Genomic DNA, 20,370 nt, shown 5'->3' with positions numbered 1-20,370 from the left:
CACAGCAACGCAGGATCCTAGCTGCGTCTGCAATCTACACCACATTAACCCACTGAGCAAGGGCAGGGACCGAACCCGCAACCTCATGGTTCCTAGTCGGATTCGTTAACCACTGCGCCACGACGGGAACTCCCTTTAAACTTTTTTTTTTTTTTTGTCCAAGTCAATTTTTAATTTCACTCATTTTCAGCATATGTTACAAATACTATGACTGTTGTTCTTGCCCAATCAGCTCCCTCCCATCTCTCCACCAGTTTGTTTGTATTTAACTTGTAGCTGAGTGGAGGAAAGGAGAGTTTTAGATTCAGTTCTTAATTGGGGCCATCAATTCATTCTTTCTCTCTCTCTCTTTTTATTTCTGCCTGTGACAGTTCCCAGCCCCATTCTCATGATAAAGAAATGTTGGGGACAAGGTTGTGGCAAGGACAGCTCCTCTGTGAGCTCCTTGTTGTGGCTACTCCAGCAGTCAGGCAGTCTCCTATCCCTCCTATTCCCACACACACACCCCCTTTACACCTGATGATCTGTGAGGTTCAAGTGTGTGTGTTTGAGTGTATGTGTGTAGTGCTTTATTTTGTCACTTCCTTAAGTTTAAATGGCTTATTGATGGCTGCAAAAGTATTGAATAATTCTCCCTCTCCCCCATAGTACACACAGTAGGTACCTCAATACACATTCAAAAGAAGGAGTTAATAATTGAATAAATCTGGAGCCCAGATATGGAGTTCTGTATAAGAAAATTGCCTATTTGTGAAATGCACAAATTTCTTTCTCTTTTTCACATTTCAGGCACCCTGGAGCGTGGCCACATTGTAAATGTATGGCTTTGTCAACCACTTTATTTTCACTGTTTTGATCTCACATGTGTGGGGGCTCAAACTACTATTTGCTTCACTTTATAACTTGCACCTTGGAGAGGCTGGATGATAAATGAGAGATGAATAATTCCTTATTGCTACTTATCTGTTGAATCTATAAACTAGTGTCAGCATTTACTCAGTTGGGTTTAAAGCTGTGCCTGGTATACTTATTAACCTGCTTAAAATAAGCCATAAAAAATGGGCTTGGTAGGCAATTGTTTTAACTAATTTTTTAAAATGACATTGGTCATTTCGCACTAACTTGTGGGGTGACCTTTGGCAAATCACTTAACCTCCCTGGGCCTCACCTGTAAAACGAAAGGCGGGGGCGGGGGGGGGGCTTTAAGAGCCTTGCAGCTCTGTCATTCTTTGATTAAAGGGTTTCAGATGAGTAAATTAAAGGAGCCCAATTATACATATTAGATCAATTACAAATCAGTTCACACAGACCATCTCAGGAATCTTTGGCATAATCCTGGAGGATGGGGAGGTAACACTTACTCACTAAAGCAGAGCATTTTGAGTTTTATTCTGTTACTTATCAGTGGTGTGACCTTTGGCAATGCAACATCTCAGAGTCTCAGTTTCCTCATCTATAAAACGGGCATAACATGCTAATAATATCCACACTGATTATGCCACAGAGCAATCAACTGTGAAGATCAAATATGATACATATGTGAAAGCACTCTGATAAATATTATTCCTTGTCCCCAATTTATAGACGAGCTGATCGATCGAGGTGCTGTTTGGTTAATCAGTTTGTAGCAGGGCCATGGGAAGGCCATTGTTTGACTCTCTCATTCTATTTTGATTACACATGTGAATTATCTTAAAATCATTCAAAGTTTGAACACTTAGGATACTTCTCCACAGGGGTCAATGTGTGTTCAAGAAAACCCCATGCCTGGTGAGACATTTCTGAGAATGTGAAATGGCATGGTGATAAGAAAATCAGCCAACATCTACTGGCCACAGACCTCAGAACTCCTAGCTGGTAGAAAATAAAGCCTTTTGCGAAGGCTTTGAAAATATGCACCCTTCTTATACCCCTTGCTTTGGGATGCATCCAGACCATATGGTAGACCAATGACTTTGGGATTTTTTTCCCCTTCAGAGACCATTGCAGATAAATTTGTTGTTGCTGAGGACTTTTGTTGTAGAGAATCAGTCAGCAAAGATGTCTGAAATGTGCCCCTGTGAGATCATTCTTGAAGACTTTACCTACAACCACACTGGTACTGTGCAGGGGGTGGCAAATGTGGTCTGAAGATAAATATGGTGACTGACTCTGCCCTGTTTGCCCCAGAGATGGAGAAGGGCAGAGAGAAACTGACGCCTGTCTACAAAAAAACTGAAACTCTGAAGTTCTGCCAGAATTCTATTCATGTTCCTTTACCACCAACCAACCAAAGTTTGACCTCAAAGTTAAAAAAAAAAAAAAACAACTATCATCTGTCTATCTATCTATCTATTGCTTAGAGAGAGAAGATAAGAGTGCTATTTTAAGTCTATATCCACTACTATATTCAGGTGACAATTTTTTATTTGCTCAATATTTATTTGATAATTAATATTAATGAAACTGGACTTCGGCTCCATGCTACTATTCTCTTTTGTTGACTGAATGTGTTACATTAAATTAAAAATCTCAGTAGGAGATCATTTGAAAGTTCTCCTAAGGTGACAGTGGGATTTCGTTTGTACTTCTTCATATCCCCACCGTTCTCCCAACCCTATCTCACACTCTGCGTAGAAAGTGAGAGGAAGGCAGCTTTCATCTTTACAAACCACTACTTGTTTCTCTGCAAATAATAACAAACTATTTCAGTTTCGAAAATGGCACTTGACACCCATTAATACTTGCCTTGTTGTTCACTTGGTCTTCAGTTGCATTCTTAGTGGTTACCTTTCTTGCTGTCAAAAGTTTTCCTTTCTAAATACCCGCTCCAGCTTTTTGGCCACTAGGAAAGGCCTGTCTGTCCCTCCCCTGCCCAAGCTCCCCTCCTCTTCTCCTGGGTCTGGATAATCAGCTTTTATTTGCAGCTGGACCAGCACCTGGCCTTACATTCCACCACATCCTTCTGCCAGCAAAGGGAGTTTGGAGAAGAGGAAAAAGTTACAAGAACTTAGACTATTGTTTTCAATTTCAGAAACATTCAAGGTTACAAGCGAAATTCTGAGACAATCTGGATGGCTGTGAAAACATTTTCTAAAGGGGGAGGGGGAACCTCTTCATGGAAAAAAATCACTCCCAACAAGTGTAAATGTCTCTGAAGTCCAGGACTGTTCTTGGTGTTTGAGTCTATTGAGTTTTGGGGACTTTAAAGCTGGATTTTCTAAAATGAGTATTTGTTATAGGCACCAGAGTCACAAACTTAGGGAGAGAGAATCTGATCAATCCCTGTGACTCTCAAAATATTTCTTTGTTTAATTTAAAAGAAATAGGAGATCATTGTAGTTCTTTTAGAAAATACAGATAAGTATAGAAAAACACAATCTATCCTTAACCACACCACCCAGAAAGAACCATGGAGAACATCAGTGTTTTTTCTCTCTCTCTCCCCAATTTCTCACCAGTTTCACACTGTATAGAATGTTTCACAATCTACATTTTATTTTTTTAAATTATGAGACATTCCCATGTCATCAAATTTTTAAGGAGAGTTTAATGGCTACATTATGGATTTTGCTAGTTTATATAAATTAACTTATTGTTCAGAGTTTACATAATTTTTCCGTTTTTCACTAAAATAAATAAATGTTTGAAGTATCCTTGTCAAATCCACATAAACTTTGTTAGGTAAAGCAAGATAAACCTATGAATATCTCCTTGGAATAAAGTGCTATTACCAGAAAAAAAAAAGGACAAAAAATGCAAACATGTGTAGTGTTTTGGATACATATTGATAAACTGCCTTCTAGAAAGATTGTATCCATAATTCCCACTACCACCAACAACACTCAATTTGGGGTAAGATAATTTTAAATATATTTATCAAATGTGAGGGTAAATTTCCATCTCTCATTAATTAACAAATATAATTTCTGAATCTTTTTGACATCACAAGGTAAAGAACCAAGTAAAGAAACAAACAGGAGTTCCCATAGTGGTGCAGCGGAAACGAAATTGACTAGGAACAATGAGGTTGCAAGTTCAATCTTTGGCCTCGATCAGTGGGTTAAGGCTCTGCTGTGGCTGTGGTTTAGGCCAGCAGCTGTAGCTCTGATTTGACCCGTAACCTGGGAACCTCCATATGCTGAGGGTTTGGCCCTAGAAGATAGAAAAAAAAAGCCAAAAAGGGACGGCCAGCTGATGAGTTACACCACAGAGATTATTTTAGAGACTGGAAGAGGTCCTGTCTGCCCTCTAAGGTTTGTAAAAATTTCAAAGTATAAGATTGAAGCACAGAAATGTTAAGTGATTTGTCCAAGATAACATAGTCAGTAAGTAGTGGAGATGGGATTCAAATCAGTTTATTCTAACACTATGGTCTAAACATTTTCACTCGCCTAGAGACCATGTGTGCCTAGTATCTCATCATATCTAAATTTTCCAGAATGTTCTTTGTGATGGGCTTATTAGCCAGAAGTTGCCTTTTTGTAGCTTTTAAGTTTTTAAACAGCTAATGAGAATAATCTCAGATTTTTAATGAAGGGGAATTTTATTTTGGAAGGAGGTGGCATCCTCCAGATTAAAAAGCACATTCATACATCTTATTTCTAGAATATGCCAGAAATAGAAGTGGAATAAATTCCTCCAGGTCACTCAGCTTGTAGGTGGTTGTGTTGGGATAGGAATTCAGGCTCGGGAGATTCTTTGGCTACTGCCAAACCTCGGACTTCTCTGGGCAAGCAAGGCAGGCCAGCTTGACCAAGGCCCATATAGCTCCTTAACATTTCTTGGGGGTTAGTATCCTGCACCTGGAAAATCCATTCTCAGGGGAAGTCTGAAGAGGTAGCCTAGCCCAGATGGTGGGACTCTTGGCGGTCAGAGCAGCAGGAGGGGCTTAGCCTCCCGAGCTTAGGTGTGGGGAGGTGGAAACTGACTTCTCCTGGGGAAAGACTTTCCAATAGACTGAGCCACGTTCAAGCCCACGCGAGCCTCTTTGCAGGCTTTTCTGAGGAGGGGATTCCTGCATTGAATGGAAGGTTGGACCAGATAACCTCTGAGGCCCTTCCAACTCCCAACATCTCTGATTTGTATGTCTTGTGGGAAAGAAGTGAACAGTCACGGGGCTGGAATAGTTGATTTAGGGTCCCACCCCCCTCGGCAGCATAGTCCTCATCTTGGGCAAATAATTTAACCTGTCAGTACAAGGCACAATGCCTGGTGGAGAAAAGCTTTGTAAATGTTTGCCGAATGAATGAAAGAAAGAATGGGTGGATGGATTTAAGTCTCCCAGGTTCCAATAATACCGGTGAAAATTGGAATCTTACAGCGCCTCTTACATGCCCTTTGATGAGTGTGCAGTTTGAATGAAACAGTGCAAAGTATATATTGAACTTTTTTTTTAAAAAAAGTGACACTCCAAACCCAAAGTGATCCTAATTCATCCTCACACCGACGATGGGTAGAGTTAGAATTTACCTGCATCTGTAAGCTAACCAAGGCATCGGGTGAGTCTGAGTCCACATAAAACTCTTTCATTAATTCCCCCCACCCCCACCCGCCGCCAATGGGCCAGCTCAGCGCCTCCCTGGTCCGGGTGGGGCACGCCGGCCCCCGTCCCTCCCTCCTCCCCCGCCCCGGATAAATGCCGAGGTCTAATGGATTGTTCATGCTGCTGTCCAGATTAGATAGCGAGCCCCTTCGTTATCGCGGCTGGAGCAAACCCGAGCGGCCACCGCGCCGAGTGCTTTCTAAGGCAGCCCCGCGCGAAGCCTAGGGAAAATACAGGGCACGGGACGGCTGACAAATCCTGGGGCCCCAAGTCTGTTTCCTCCTAGCACCTTTTCATAGGACTCCGCCAGGAACCCTATATCCAGCCCCTACTCCCGTGGCATTTGAGGAAGCATGTATCCGATGTGGTCGGTAGCCACAATCTGCTGAATTCTAGAGAGGAGTTTCTAGGACTGGTAGATTCTGCCTGTCAACTTTCCAAAAGCGAGACACACATTGAACATTAATTAATATCAGAGAGGTGGTTTTGCACTGACAGGGATTATTACATGCGGCCAGTAGGGTAGTACCTTTTCTAATATATATTGCTCTTGAATCGTTGTAGAAAAAGGGTAGCTAATATTCTGACCTCTGTTCTGAGTTCCCCATGGTCAAGTTTTTACTGTTAATTATCTTGTTTCCTTTTAAAAACTGTCTTAAAGAAATAAACCTTGCACAAGGAAATCTACTCATTACTTTATAGTGACCTATATGGGAAAAGAATCTGAGGAATGGATATATGTATAACTGATTCACATTGCTGTACACCTGAAACTAACACAACATTGTAAGTCTGATAACATTTAATTTAAAAAAAAAAGAAAATTTAACATGTTTTCCCTTATGAGCTACTTTTTTGGTCTCCAGCCATTTTCTGAAAGCAAAAAGGGTCTACAATCAGCACTATTATAGAAAATAAAATGTTCATGTATGCTCTTACAACAAATTCCACGGAAAACAAATAATAAATGCTCAAAAAAATGACTTATCTCCACGGAGAGACCAATTGTTCTATCATTATTACGCTAGAACTACTCTGATATAACAGAAAGCAAATAAAATTGTAGCTGATGAACAACTGAAAGTTATCTATTTATACCATATCAGTTTCCTGCTAAATCTTTAGTTAGTGGAAAGCCATAATAAATGGCGTGGCAGGACCAATCATCTGGCTCAGTATTAAATATTTCCACAACATTGAAAAAAACCAACACAACATCATCATTTTGAGTGAATCAATGTTAGACATCCGCCTAGAAGCTGGAAAGAAATTTTGCAGGGTACTATGTATGGAGAGGTGGAAATTTAAGAAATTCCTTAAGGACGTGCAAAACAGCTACAATGCAGTTTAAATCCCCAAATTAAAATAGCTCGCCAACAGGAGGGCTTCTAATTGATTCACCCAACAAGACATCATCGGGTAACATCTGTGTGCGAACAGGACACCCGAATTAATAAAAACGAATTTATTATGCGGCGTGAGGGTCTTGGGTTGGGATGAGACAAGATTAAAGCAGACGCAGAGGAAAATTTAAAGGCTGAGCATGTGCACATTAAGAAGACAATGTTAAACGAATAAAGACAATCCCTAAGAATGATGTGTGGGGATGGATGAGGGAAAAACGACATCTTTTAACTTCTAAAGAAAAAGCAGCTACTCCAACCTCCCCGCCCCTGCCCTGAGCCGACCCCTGCCAACGCCGCCCTGGCGCCTGGACACCGGCCCCCCGGTGCGGGCATCTGTGCGGGGACTGCAGCTACTGCCCCCGGGGTTAGCGACTAGCGACGTGTGGCATTGGAAGGATCTGCCAGGAGGTTTTCCCAGACTTAGAAGAGGCTTGCTGGGAACTGTCGAGTTTGGGGCGCAGGCGGACATATGATTAAAAGACTGAGCCCTGCCCCAGAAACTCAGTGTGCCCAGGCCTGGGAATCTGTTGATCCTCCGTAAGTCCCAAATCCAGAAGCGGCTCAAAATCTCTAGTCCAGCACCGGAGCAGGCAGGGAACATGCCTAAAATACTGGAGTGGGGCTGAGGGAGACTCCGTGAACCCGGTGTCCATGGCGACTAAGCTCGAGAGCGCGGGGTGCCATTCATGCCTCCCCCCCCCCCATAACCCTCCAAACCCGGCCCAAGAAACGGCCGATCCAGTGCCTTTATTCGCTGGAGTCTGCAGAGGTGCGCTGCGACCCTCGACTAGGGGTGGGGTGGGGAAAGGGGTGGCACCACAAGGAGGTGCTGAGATGCAAAACAGCCTAAACTGGGGGTGTGTGTCTGTGTGTGTCAAGAATAACCGTTTCGATGAATCTCCTACTGTGATTCTTGGTTGGTTAGTTTAGAGACTTCTCTGGGGCGGTCGCGACTGGAAAGAGACCAGAGAGACCGGGCTTCGTTTTGCTCCTCGACACTTGGACTGTGAGGGCAGCGGCGTCAGGGCAAGCGGGGCCAGGGGACCTTGGTGCTCTGCCCTTGGACAGGAGCGCGCAGGCAGCAGGCAAAGCCAGCCCACCTTTTCCTTGCCGCTCCCCTCCCTTCTCCGCCATCAGTGCATCCAGCATCTTGCGGGCTCTGAGCTCCCCAAAGGGGTCTCCTGCTAAGAGGGCAACACGGGTGGCGTTCTGATCAGCGCCAGGCCCAGGTCCGAGGTCACACGACTGAGGGTGCCCGGACTCCACTGCTTGCGGCCTGGGCTTTCTAGCCCACCAGTCCCTGCGTCCAGGACGTTCGTTTGTGCCGGGATCCCGGGGCCTGAGGCTCGACCCTGGAGACCGCGGGCGCGACACCCGTCCGAGGTGGCCTGGTCTACGTGGCGCCAGAATAGTTGAAGTGCGTTCAAACCTATCCAGCGTCGGCCCCGCGGGGAAGAGGAATAAGAGGGAGCTTAGCGGCCTCGTGCGCCGAGCTCAAGGGGGCTGGTGTTTATTTGTAAATATCTGCGGTTTCTAAAGCGCGGTATCGCGCGTGTCAGCGGGGATCCTGGAGCCTCCACGGGCTGAAGAGCCCCTTCCAGCACCGCCACACCGTTGCCCACACAGACTCGGGTTTGCACTAGACAGCTCAGCGGGAGGGACCGATCCCGGATGTTAAACTGCCCCAAAGCGCTCTTCAGGCTTCCGGCCACCACTTTTCTGAAGGGCTCCGTCCGTGCTTCGCATCCGGGCTCTCTCTTGGCAAGATCTTCTCTGATGGGGAGTCAGTCTTTTGGCCCCCATTTGGAACCCTTTTACCCCACCCCCGACCCCCGGCTACGTGCTGTTACTTTGGGCAGAGTAACTTTTTCCAGTCTCTCTTTCCATGCGAGGAGTGGAATTTGTAAACTTTTGAGCGCCATTCAAAAGGGATTAAAGCTGATTACTAATGATTAATGATCCTTTCTCTAGTTTTTCTTATTTTGGGACAATTCTCTGCCTCTTCGAGGGATACTAGAAGTTTTATTGAGCTTTCTCATTATTTGAGGGTCTCTATCTCTTCCCTCCTACGTTCCTTAATTACAAAAAAAAAAAAAAAAAAAAAAATTGTTCCCTTCTACAAACTCTTGGCGGAGTTACGGCTGTTCGCCCAGGACCCGGGAGACACTTTCAAGGTCGCCGTCACTGCCGCAGGGACCCCACCCATTGCGCCCGCCCTCCTCCCTCCAGCAGGCTGCGCGCCCCGCACCATGGCCCAGGCTCGGACGCGGGTGTCCGGACTGGGCCCTCCTCGGTCCTCAACTTTTCATTCCGCCGGCAGCCTCAGGATTGCTCTCTTCCCCTCCCGCCCCCTTCCTTCCCGACCCTCCGCCGGAGCCTGACGCCGCCTGGTTTATTGACCTTAGATCGGCTTCGGGGCTTTATCAGACCCAGCGGGGGCGTCCCGTGGCGCAGGGCCCCCTCTCGCAGTGGCGCGGCGGGAGTCCCTTTTAAATGTTTCTCCAAACCTCTCCTTCCTTTCCCATCCCCAACTCTGTTGGAGAACCGAGAGGAAATTCACCCGAATGCGCATGATCGTAGAGAGGTGCAGGGCCTTCGGGGCCACGGACGTTTTCCTGGGTTGCCCCTTCATCTAGAGAGTTCCGGCGAAAGTGTCTCCCCACCCCTCAATTATTCGGATAATTATCTCGAACCTCCACTTGGTGCCGTGTTTAGACAGTTGGAGATGGATGGTTTGAATTTCCTCAGTCTCCCTGCTGCCCCAGGCCTAAACCCCGTCCTCTCTACTGCTCCAGCCCTAGAACATCTCTGCAAGTACACAAGCCCAACTATAATTTTCTGTCCCATAAATCACTTGGCAAATATAACAAGCCATTAGAAAGTCATTTGAAATGGATATTTTATTGGGCTTGAGAAATACAACAGGGATAAAGAGCAACTTAGTAACATTTCCTCCTCCCTATGAACCACACAGAACTGTCTAAGATTTCCCCTCCCCTTGCCCATTGAATTCACAAATGCAAAATCACTTTCAGACACACATTCTTCAGAAGAAAGGGGAAATGTCTATTTTGCCAGAAATGAACTCTAGTGAATTTTTTTTAAAAGTTCCTCAAGTGGGATTTTTACATATCCTTTTACTCTAGGCTGATTGATTCAAGTAAGACTAACAGAATCAAACAAACAAACAAAACCTCTGCTACTACTAATAAAAAAACTACACCAATTTTACAAATAAATCATGGGATTCTAGTAGCATTTCACAGTAAGTTTTGCCCTCATTTCAGAGGGGGCACTTTCCTTATTTTTGCCCAGATAAAAACCTTTCAAATTCTCTTAATTTTGGAGAACATGGAGAGGAGTGAGTGCTGGGGGGATTGGGGAGGGGTAAGGGAACCAGAGTTGAGCAGGGGAAAGATAAGGTGGATGGGGGTAAATTTTGAGTCGCACATTGGAAGCTGGCAAGTGGGAACCAGAGGAAGGAACTAGTTGCCATCTCAGGTTCGCAGAGCTACTGCTGGTAGTACATGTACAGATGCCGAGAGACTTTGCAGTAAACCGTACCCAATTCCACATGTGTGCTTGCTTGGTCCTCTGAAGGCTACAGACTTAAAATATGCCATTGTGTGCCTTCAATCTTTGGGCAAGCCCAGGACACTCAGACAATCTGCATGGTTTCAAACCCTTCAAACTTTCCCAAAGCCTCAGTCTTTCAGCAAAGCCTCAAATGTTCTCTCAAAGCTGCCCTCTGTCTTTACCCTGGTATCCCCTTCTCTTTTGGACTCAGCTCTTTCCCCCCACTACAAATAAGATTCAAAGCTCATTTGCCCAGACTCTGGGTTTATAGGAAGCAGAGGCAATTTGGAATTGTTTGCAAAAGCATATGCAACCAAGCTCTTGAAAGCAGGAAGTGGGTGGTGGTGGGGAATAAAATCACTGAGGTCCACCTGCAAGGCCCACCTCTACCCTCCTTCCCATCACACATCTGGCTCCAGAATTAATGACAAATGAAACCCTACAACAAGCCTGGTGGACCCTTGGCCTGTGAATAGGCCACGAAAATGATCAGATCCTGAAGGCCCATGAGGCCTATTCCACTAACTCCCCAATAAAGCCAAACAACAACAAAAAAATGTCGGTGAGATTTTCTGCCCTGAAAGCAAACCAGGCAGGTCTGACCTGGGTCAGAAAGGGTTCTCCTAGGTTTTCCAACCTGGTTCTCAGGGCAGAGCGTCTGTAGGGGGAACCCGGTGAAAGCCATGAGATTGATTGGGTGTATTGGAGGCCAGAGGACCCAGGGGCACCTGGTCAAATCATTGGTTTCCTGGTGCATACATATGTATTTGTTTTTTTCCTTGAGAGACTGCCCATCTCCATCAATTTCCGATTGTCCGAGTGGGAAGGTGAATTGAGAAATGGAGACACTAAAATGCTCCCCCATTGTAAGAAAGGGAAACAGAGAAAACCAACCAGAGAGTGAAAGTGGGGAAGGAAGCCTTGGCCCTGCGGCTGGCCTGCACAGAATCTCATCCCGTCCCCAAAGTCCCCAAGCCCCTCCGCATTCTCTCAGTCCACTCTGGCTGGTTCCCTCCCAGCCCTCCTGGCCCTCCTTCCCCCACCTCCCTTCTCCCCACAGGCTGGTATTCAGCGCGCTCCCCAGCCCCTTCTCTCCTCCAGCCCCGGCTGCTCCCTGGTGCACCTCCCTCTCTGCCCCAAGGGAGGGGTCACCAGGGGGGCCAGGAGGGCACTCACCGGAGCGGGGAACTCCTCTTGCCCTGGAGGGAGGCAGACTCTCAGGGACCAACTCAGTCCCTCAGTCCCGGGGACTCCAGGCTGTTCTCAGCGGGTGGGAGGGAGGCGTTGTGAGCCAACTCCCAGCTCCCTCGGAGCTCGCAGCTTTCCCCTTGGAATTAGATAACAGGAAAAATAGATAAGAGAAGTGGTTCATTAATTCAGCAAGCCTTTTCTTTCTTTCTTTCTTTTTTTTTTTTTTTTCCCTTTGGTATGTGTACCAGTGGAAGGAGATTCAGCTAGGGAATGAAGCCCTGGTTGGACATACAAAAAAGTCAGTGTTCACAAGGTTGCAGGGATGCTTCTGAAAGGACTGCAGATCAACAGGAAAGAGACTTAAGGAATCCCTGTTTGTGGGGAGAAATGCTGACTTCACAGAGTCCCTCTCAGACTCTAGTTCTGCCCTTCTGAGTGGGTAGGGCGGGTTTGCGGTTTGTGCTTGGGTCCTATAATTGTCCTTTGAGGGTTGGAAAAATAATAACCACAGTGCAATTCTTCCTAGCATGGCAGTAAAAAAATAAGAGATTTTCAAAGCACTTGCTCATGTAGCATTTCCTTGGCTCCTCATGACAAGATCAAGTAGGCAGATTACATAACAAGTTATAATTGGAGTTCCCATCCTGGCACAGTGGAAATGAATCCAACTAGTATCCATGAGGATGCGGGTTCAATGCCTGGCCTCGCTCAGTGGGTTAAAGGATCTGGCATTGTTGTGAGCTGTGGTGTAGGTCGCAGACGCAGCTCGGATCCCAAGTTGCTGTGGCTATGGTGTAGGCCGGCAGCAGCAGCTCCAATTCCACCCCTAGCCCTAGCCTGGGAACTTCCATATGCTGCAGGTGCAGCCCTAAAAACCAAAAAAAAAAAAAAAAAAAAAAGACAATTGAGCTCAGAGAGTTTAGGAACATGACCGTGGTCAATCACACAGCAAGGAAGGGGATGGAGCTCATATTGGATTCCAGATCAATTGATTCCTAATCCAGTGATAAAGAAATCAATGGATTCTTAGAATTGGAAGAGACCTCAGAATTGAAGGAATTCCCTGTGGGATGGTTATCCACACTCTATTTGAATACTCCTAGTGATGGGGAGCTCATTCCCCCACATTACATGGTTGTACAGCTCTTTTGGTCACCACACTTCCCTGTCCCCTAAGTGATCTAGGATTTCAGGACTGTGCCAGGTACATAGAAAGAAACAGGGAGCAGCAGCTGTGGTGTGATTTGAGGAACCAGGCAAGCTGGATCTTTCTTGACAGGACTGCTGTGGGATCCTCTTCCTTAAATACAATGCCTTTCCATTTTAACATATTTCCCTCTTCCCAGTCTCCAGAATTCTTACAACAACCTCTGCCACGATAGGACAGAAAGTACAAGTTATTACTTACTTCCAAATGTAGACCAGGAATCTGAAACAGAAAAGGTAAATGAATTGCCAGAAATCAAAGAGCAAATATATAGTGGAGAAGAAACTAGTGAGACGAAGGCCTGGGAAAAAAGGGAACACATAAGGAAAAATGAGTATTTTCCCCTTCCAAGAATTTTTAGTTATGGATATTTTTGGAAGTGATAAATAAGGTGTCTATTATTGTTATCTATCTTTACATTCTTCCCCTGCCAAATAACTTGTAGAAACCATACCACAGGAAGATTTTAGTGTACAACTCCCTGTGGTGTCAGATCATTAAAATTCCTAAAGCGCGGGTTGAGCAGGACATGGCAAGGATGCAGAAGCTAGGCTGTGCCTGCTTTCTCCAGTGGAGGGCCTCTCATTTTTATCAGAGGACTGCCTGTTCCCAGGTAGCCTCCCTTCATAAAGTTTAAAAAAATTGTTATGGTAAATATATGTATATATATATAACGTAAAATTGACCATCTTAACCATTTTTAAGTGCTCAGTTCAGTGACACCAAGTGGATTCATGTTACTGTACAACCATCACCACCATCCTTCTCCAGGACTTTTTCATCTTTCCCAACCCATATTGTGTCTGCATTAAATAACTCCCCATCCTCCCCTCCCCCAAGCCCCTTGCCCCCCCATCCTACTTCCGGTCTCTATGAATTCGACTATTCCAAGTATCTCATTAACAGTGGGATCATACAGTACTTGTCCTTTTGCGAGTGGCTTCTTTCACTTAGCACAATGTCTTCCTGGTTCATCCATGTTGTAGTGCATGTCTGAATTCCCTTCCTTTTTAAAGCCGAATAATATTCCATTGCACAGCTATAATGCTTCCACTGACTTGTCCTGTGTGGATGGCCATTCTGGATATTGGGAATGACGCGGCTATGAACATGGATGTACAAACCTCTGTTCTAATTCTTTTTTATTTTCTTTTTAGGGCCACACTTGCAGCACATGGAAGTTCCCAGGCTAGGGTTGAATAGAGCTGCCACTGCCAGCCTACACCATAGCCACAGCAACACCAGATCTGAGCTGCATCTGTGACCTACATGGCAGCTTGCTGCAATGCTGGATCCTTAATCCACTGAGTGAGGCCAGGGATCAAACCCATGTCCTCACAGAGGCAACCCTGGGTCCTTAACCTGCTGAGCCACAACAGGAACTCCCCCTGTCTAATTCTGCTTTCAGTTCCTTTGGGGCATATCCCCAGAAGTGGGATTGCTGTGTTGTATGGACCAATCTATGTTTAATTTTTTGAGAAGCTGTCATACTGTTTTTTCCATCTGTTTTGGGGTTCTGATCCATAATGGGGAGAGGAGGTCTCCATTCCCCTAAGTAGCAAAGAGCGGGAACAGCCATCCACACTTACCACAGCTGGGCCTCTCTCCAGGCAGGGGGTACAGAAGTTCCCAACTTCAGTTCTGCCGTCCTCTTGAACTACACAAGTTGGGGGCCTCTCAGCATCACTGTCAGGCCAGTGATGTCAAGGAAAAAAATACAAGTCATAGACTGCACATTTTTGTGTTCAGAAATTTAATAATTAAAAATAATCATGAGAGCATTATTGAAACGTCACATCTTCTTCTTTCTTCTTACATTTCTGAACTTCTTTGTGAGGTGGAGGGAAGCCTATTTTTTGTCCCCTGTGGTTTCAAAATTTCCAGAATTTTTGTATATTTTGGGGAACCTGAAACCCCATCGTCCTGAGGCCTACCTTGGAGCTTGATCAGTTCAGCCCAGTCCAGCACCAACCTTTTCAAGGCGGAGGGCCCTCAGGCCCTCACTGTGCAGGCGATGTGGGGTAGGTGGTGAGACGTGCCGAGGGCCCGGGGTAGGGAAGAGGTAGGGAAGCCACCTGCCAGCTTCTCCTTAGTGCAGGTCTGGCAAAGGCCTTATTACCACAGACACACCCCTGCTTATCCTATAGAGTCAGAGGGTAAACCCAAGGGATGCTGAAGATGACGTGATGCTAATAAAACCAGCCAGAACTCTAAAAACCACTCAAAACCCACCCCAGAGAGAGAGCCAGAGAGAGACTTTCTGACAAATAGCTGTTTTTAGGTCTACACACAGACACACACGTACACGCAGAAACACAAACATACACACACACACACACACACACTTTTGTTAGTTTTCTGCGTTTTTGCTTTTTAGGGCCACACTTACATATCACTTTTTTTTGTTGTTGTTGTTTTTAGGGCTGCACCTGCAGCATATGGAAGTTCCCAGGCTAGGGGTTGAATTGGAGCTACAGCTGCCAACCTACCCCACAGCCACAGCAAAGCCAGATCTGAGCTGTGTCTGCTACCTCTACCACAGCTCATGGCAACACCTTTAACCCACTGAACAAGGCCAGGGATTGAGCCCACATCCTCATGGATACTAGTTGGTTTCACTTCTGTTGAGCCTTGATGGGAACTCCCTTTTTGTTAGTTTTTTTTTATTATTATTAATTAATTTATTTATTTTTCTGCTGTACAGCATGGGGGCCAAGATACACTTACATGTATACATTTTTTTTCCATCCTTTCTTCTGTTACAATATAAGTATCTAGACACAGTTCTCAATGCTACTCAGCAGAATCTCACTGTAAATCCGTTCCAAGTTGTATTTTACAACCCTAAGCTCCCATCCCTCCCACTCTCTCCCTCTCCCCCTGGGCGGCCACGAGTCTATTTTCCAAGTCTGTGATTTTCTTTTCTGTGGAAATGTTCATTTGTGCTGTATATTAGATTCCAGTTATAAGTGACATCATATGGTATTTGTCTTTGTCTTTCTGACTTATTTCACTCAGTATGAGAGTCTCTAGTTCCATCCATGTCGCTATAAATGGTATTATGTCATTCCTTTTTATGGCTAAGTAGTATTCCATTGTGTATATATACCACATCTTCCTAATCCAATCATCTGTGGATGGACATTTGGGTTGTTTCCATGTCCTGGCTATTGTGAATAGTGCTGCAATGAACATGCGGGTGCATGTGTCTCTTTTAAGTAGAGTTTTGTCCGGATAGATGCCCAAGAGTGGGATTGTGGGGTCATATGGAAGTTCTATGTATAGATTTCCAAGGTATCTCCAGACTGTTCTCCACAGTGTCTATACTAGCTTACATTCCCACCAACAGTGCAGGAGGGTTCCCTTTTCTCCACAACCCCTCCAGCACTTGTTATTTGTGGACTTATGAATGATGGCCATTCTGACTGGTGTGAGGTGGTATCTCATGGTAGTTTTGATTTGCATTTCTCTTATAATCAGTGATGTTGAACATTTTTTCATGTGCTTGTTGGCCATCTGTATATCTTCCTTGGAGAACAGTCTATTCAGGTCTTTTGCCCATTTTTCCATTGGTTGATTGGCTTTTTTGTTGTTGGGTTGTATAAGTTGTTTATATATTCTAGAGATTAAGCCCTTGTCCATTGCATCATTTAAAACTATTTCCTCCCATTCTGTAAGTTGTCTTTTTGTTTTCTTTTTGGTTTCCTTTGCTGTACAAAAGCTTTTCAGTTTGATTAGGTCCCATTGGTTTATTTTTGCTCTTATTTCTGTTGCTTTGGGAGACTGACCTAAGAAAATATTCATGAGGTTGATGTCAGAGAGTGTTTTGCCTATGTTCTCTTCTAGGGTTTGATGGTGTCCTGTCGTATATTTAAGTCTTTCAGTCATTTTGAGTTTATTTTTGTGCATGGTGTGAGGGTGTGTTCTAATTTCATTGCTTTGCATGCAGCTATCCGGGTTTCCCAGCAACGCTTGCTGAATAGACTTTCTTTTTCCCATTTTACGTTCTTGCCTCCCTTGTCAAAGATTAATTGACCATAGGTGTCAGGGTTTATTTCTGGGTACTCTATTCTGTTCCATTGGTGTGTCTGTTTTGATACCAGTACCACACTGTTTTGATGACTGTGGCTTTGTAGTATTTCTTGAAGTCTGGGAGAGTTATGCCCCCTGCTTGGTTTTTGTTTCTCAGGATTGCTTTGGCAAATCTGGGTCTTTTGTGGTTCCATATAAATGTTTGGATTGTTTGTTCCAGTTCTGTGAAAAATGTCATGGGTAATTGGATAGGGATTGCGAGCCCTGGCGTAGGCCGGTGGCTCTGGCGTAGGCCGGTGGCTCTGGCGTAGGCCGGTGGCTACAGCTCCAATTCGACCCCTAGCCTGGGAACCTCCATATGCCACGGGAGCGGCCCAAGAAATAGCAAAAAGACAAAAAACAAAACAAAAACAAAAACATGGAATCAAAGAAACAGCTCTTGGTAGAAATAGCAAAAAGACAAAAAAAAAAAAACAAAAAAACAAAAACAAAAACATGGAATCAAAGAAACAGCTCTTGGTTTTATTAATTTTCTCTATTGTTTTTTGAATCTCTATTTTATTGATTTCCTCTTTGATCTTTATAATTTCCTTCTTTCTGCTGACTTTAGGTCTTTTTTGTTCTTTTTCTAATTCATTTAGGTGGAGGGTTAAGTTGTCAATTTGAGATCTTTCTTCTTTTTTGAGGAAGGCCTGTATTGCTATGAATTTCCCTCTGAGCACTGCTTTTGTGGCATCCCATAGATTTTGAGATGTTGTGTCTTCATTATCATTTATCTCAAGGTGTTTTTTAATTTCCTTCTTGATTTCCTCATTGACCCACTGGTTTTTTAGTAGCATGCTGTTTAGTCTCCATGTAGTAGGTTTTTTCTCATTTCTTTTCTTGTGGTTGATTTCTAGTTTCATACCATTGTGGTCAGAGAAGATACTTGAAATAATTTCTATGCTCCTAAATTTATTGAGGTTAGCTTTGTGTCACAATATGTGGTTGATTCTTGAGAATGTTCCATGAGCATTTGAGAAGAATGTGAATTCTGATTTTTTTGGATGTAGTGTCCTGAAGATGTCAATTAAGTCTGAATTTTCTATTGTTTCCTTTAGGATCTCTGTTGCTTTATTGGTTTTCTGTCTAGAGGATCTGTCCATTGGTGTGAGTGGGGTATTAAAGTCTTCTACTATGATTGTATTGCCATCAATTTCTCCCTTTATGTCAGTTAGTATTTGTTGTATGTATCTGGGTGCTCCTGTATTTGGGGCATATATGTTGATGATAGTAATATCCTCTCCTTGGATGGATCCCTTAATCATTAAGTAGTGTCCTTCTTTGTCTTTCTTTATGTCTTTTGTTTTAAAGTCTATTTTGTCTTATATGAGTATTACAACTCCTTTCCTGTCATGTTTATTGGCATGAAAAAATTTTTCCCATCCCTTTGCTTTCAATCTGTATGTGTCCTTTGTCCTAAGTTGAGTTTCTTGTAGGCAGCAGATTGAAGGATTTTGCTTTTTTATCCACTCAGCCACTCTGTGTCTTTTGACTGGAGCATTCAGTCCATTGACATTTAAGGTGATAATTGATAGATGATTATTTATTGCCATTTTAAACCTCATGTTCCAGTTGATTCTATGATTCTCCATTCCTCCTTTCTTTTTTTGGTTGGATGGTCTCTGATTATTTTCTACTTGAGTGTTTTTTTTTTCATTTTTTGTGAGTGCAATGTTTGGTTTTGGTTTGTGGGTACCCTGTTTTTTAAGTATGCTAACCCCTTCCTATAATTGTGTGTTTTAGCCTGATGGTCCTGTAGGTTCAAACACTTCATTACTATACTAAAATTAAGAAGAGAAACAAACCAAAAAAAAAATCCTTTTTGTTAGTTTTTATTATTGAAGTGTTAACAGGTCACTGCTAACATCAAAATTATTGTAAGAAGGTATCAGTCTTTGTGCCTTTGCTAGTTAAAGCCCCTGCCTGGTCGAAAAGAAAGTTGCCATCTTTCTCACCACTGGCCCCCCTTTCACCAGATAACTCTGAAATTCTTACTTTCCTTTTGAAGAGTGTCCTTTTTTTTTCTGGGATGTTTGATACCGAACAGGTGAGTGAGACCGTCTCCAGAAATTACAATTCTTACTCCTGTGTGAGCAAATTAATTAAAATCCTTAGGTCTCAATTTCCAAATCTGTGAAATGGGCCTAAGAACAGTTCTCATCTCACAGTGTTCCTGTGAAAGTAAATGAGATGGGAACCACTTAGTGTGAGGCCTCTCACATACATACATAAATAAAGGTTATTAACAGTATTAGCTGTGGGCAGAAGAGGAGGCTTGCATTCAGCCCAGTGATCCTGATTTGGCTACCTATGCCCACCTGTGTCCAGGCAGGAGCTCTGTGGGCAGCTGTCTGACAGGTGCTGGCTGGCCATTCAGGGATTCTCCTCCAGGCCCTTAAATATTTAATTTTTTGAGCAATCGTAAATAGTATTGTACTTTCCATTTCAATTTCTACATGTTCATTGCTAGTATGAGAAAATATAATTAATTGTTGATCTTGTATCCTGCAACTGTACTGAACTCACCTATTCATTCCAGTAGTGGTTTTTTTTGGGGGGGAGGGGTGTCTCTTTTTTTTTTGTGGATTCCTTCATGATTTCTACTTAGGTGATCGTGTAATCAGCAAATAGACATGCTTTTATTTCTCCCTTTCTGATCCGTATTGCTTTTATTTCTTTGACTTACCTTATTGTTCTGGTAGACCTTCTAGCACAATGCTGAACAGAAGGGCTGAGAGTGGAAATCTTTCTCTTCATCTCAGTCTTAGGGAGAAAACATTCAGTCTTTCACCATGTTAGCTGTAGGTTTTTTGTAAATGCTCTTTATCAAGTAAAGAAGATTCTCCTTTATTTCTGGTTTTCAGAGAGTTTTCATCATGAATGGGTGTCAGATTTTGTCAAAAGCTTTTTTTTGTATCAATTTATATGGTCATATGACTTATCTTCTTTAACATAGTGGATTAAACTGATTGGTTTTCAAATACTGAACCAGCTTTACATCCCTGGAATAAATTCCACAAGTCACAGTGTATGTGTCTTTTTATGTATTGCTGCATTTTCTTTTAAAAATTGTTTTGAAGTATAGTTGATTAATGTTGTGTTAATTTTTGCTGAACAGTAAAGTGTTGCTGCATTCTATTTGCTCATATTTTGTTAAGGATTTTGCATCTACATAAATGAGGGAAGTGGGTCTTTTGTTTTTTTTTGTGTGTATTTCTTTGCCTTCTTTTGTATCACTAGCCTCATAAAATGCATTAGGAAATATTCCTTCCATTTCTATTTTCTGGAAGAGATTGTGCAGAAACAGTGATATTTCTTCATGTTCACAACATTTGGTAGAATTCTCCAATAAAATCATCTGGGCCTGGATATTTCTTTTTTGAGGAATTTAA

At 43.6% G+C, this 20,370-nt stretch overlaps 1 protein-coding gene across 2 annotated transcripts in view; it reads right to left on the bottom strand.

The window, feature by feature from the left end:
• GATA4 (GATA binding protein 4) overlaps nucleotides 1-11,794 on the bottom strand; it is a 78,646-nt gene extending 66,852 nt beyond the window's left edge. For both annotated transcript variants that reach the window (XM_013990297.3, XM_084993169.1), the window contains exon 1: nucleotides 11,683-11,794. The gene's annotated coding sequence lies outside the window, so the exon portion shown is untranslated. The remainder of the gene's footprint in view (nucleotides 1-11,682) is intronic.
• Between the last annotated feature and the right edge of the window lie 8,576 nt (nucleotides 11,795-20,370).

This window comes from Sus scrofa, chromosome 14, assembly GCF_054392235.1.
Source record: "Sus scrofa isolate SSC_HxYL_T2T_F1_AM1 chromosome 14, Sscrofa_HxYL_maternal_Yorkshire_Landrace_v2.0, whole genome shotgun sequence".
Taxonomy (NCBI): Eukaryota; Metazoa; Chordata; class Mammalia; order Artiodactyla; family Suidae; genus Sus; species Sus scrofa.
This window is presented reverse-complemented; position numbering and strand designations above follow the sequence as displayed.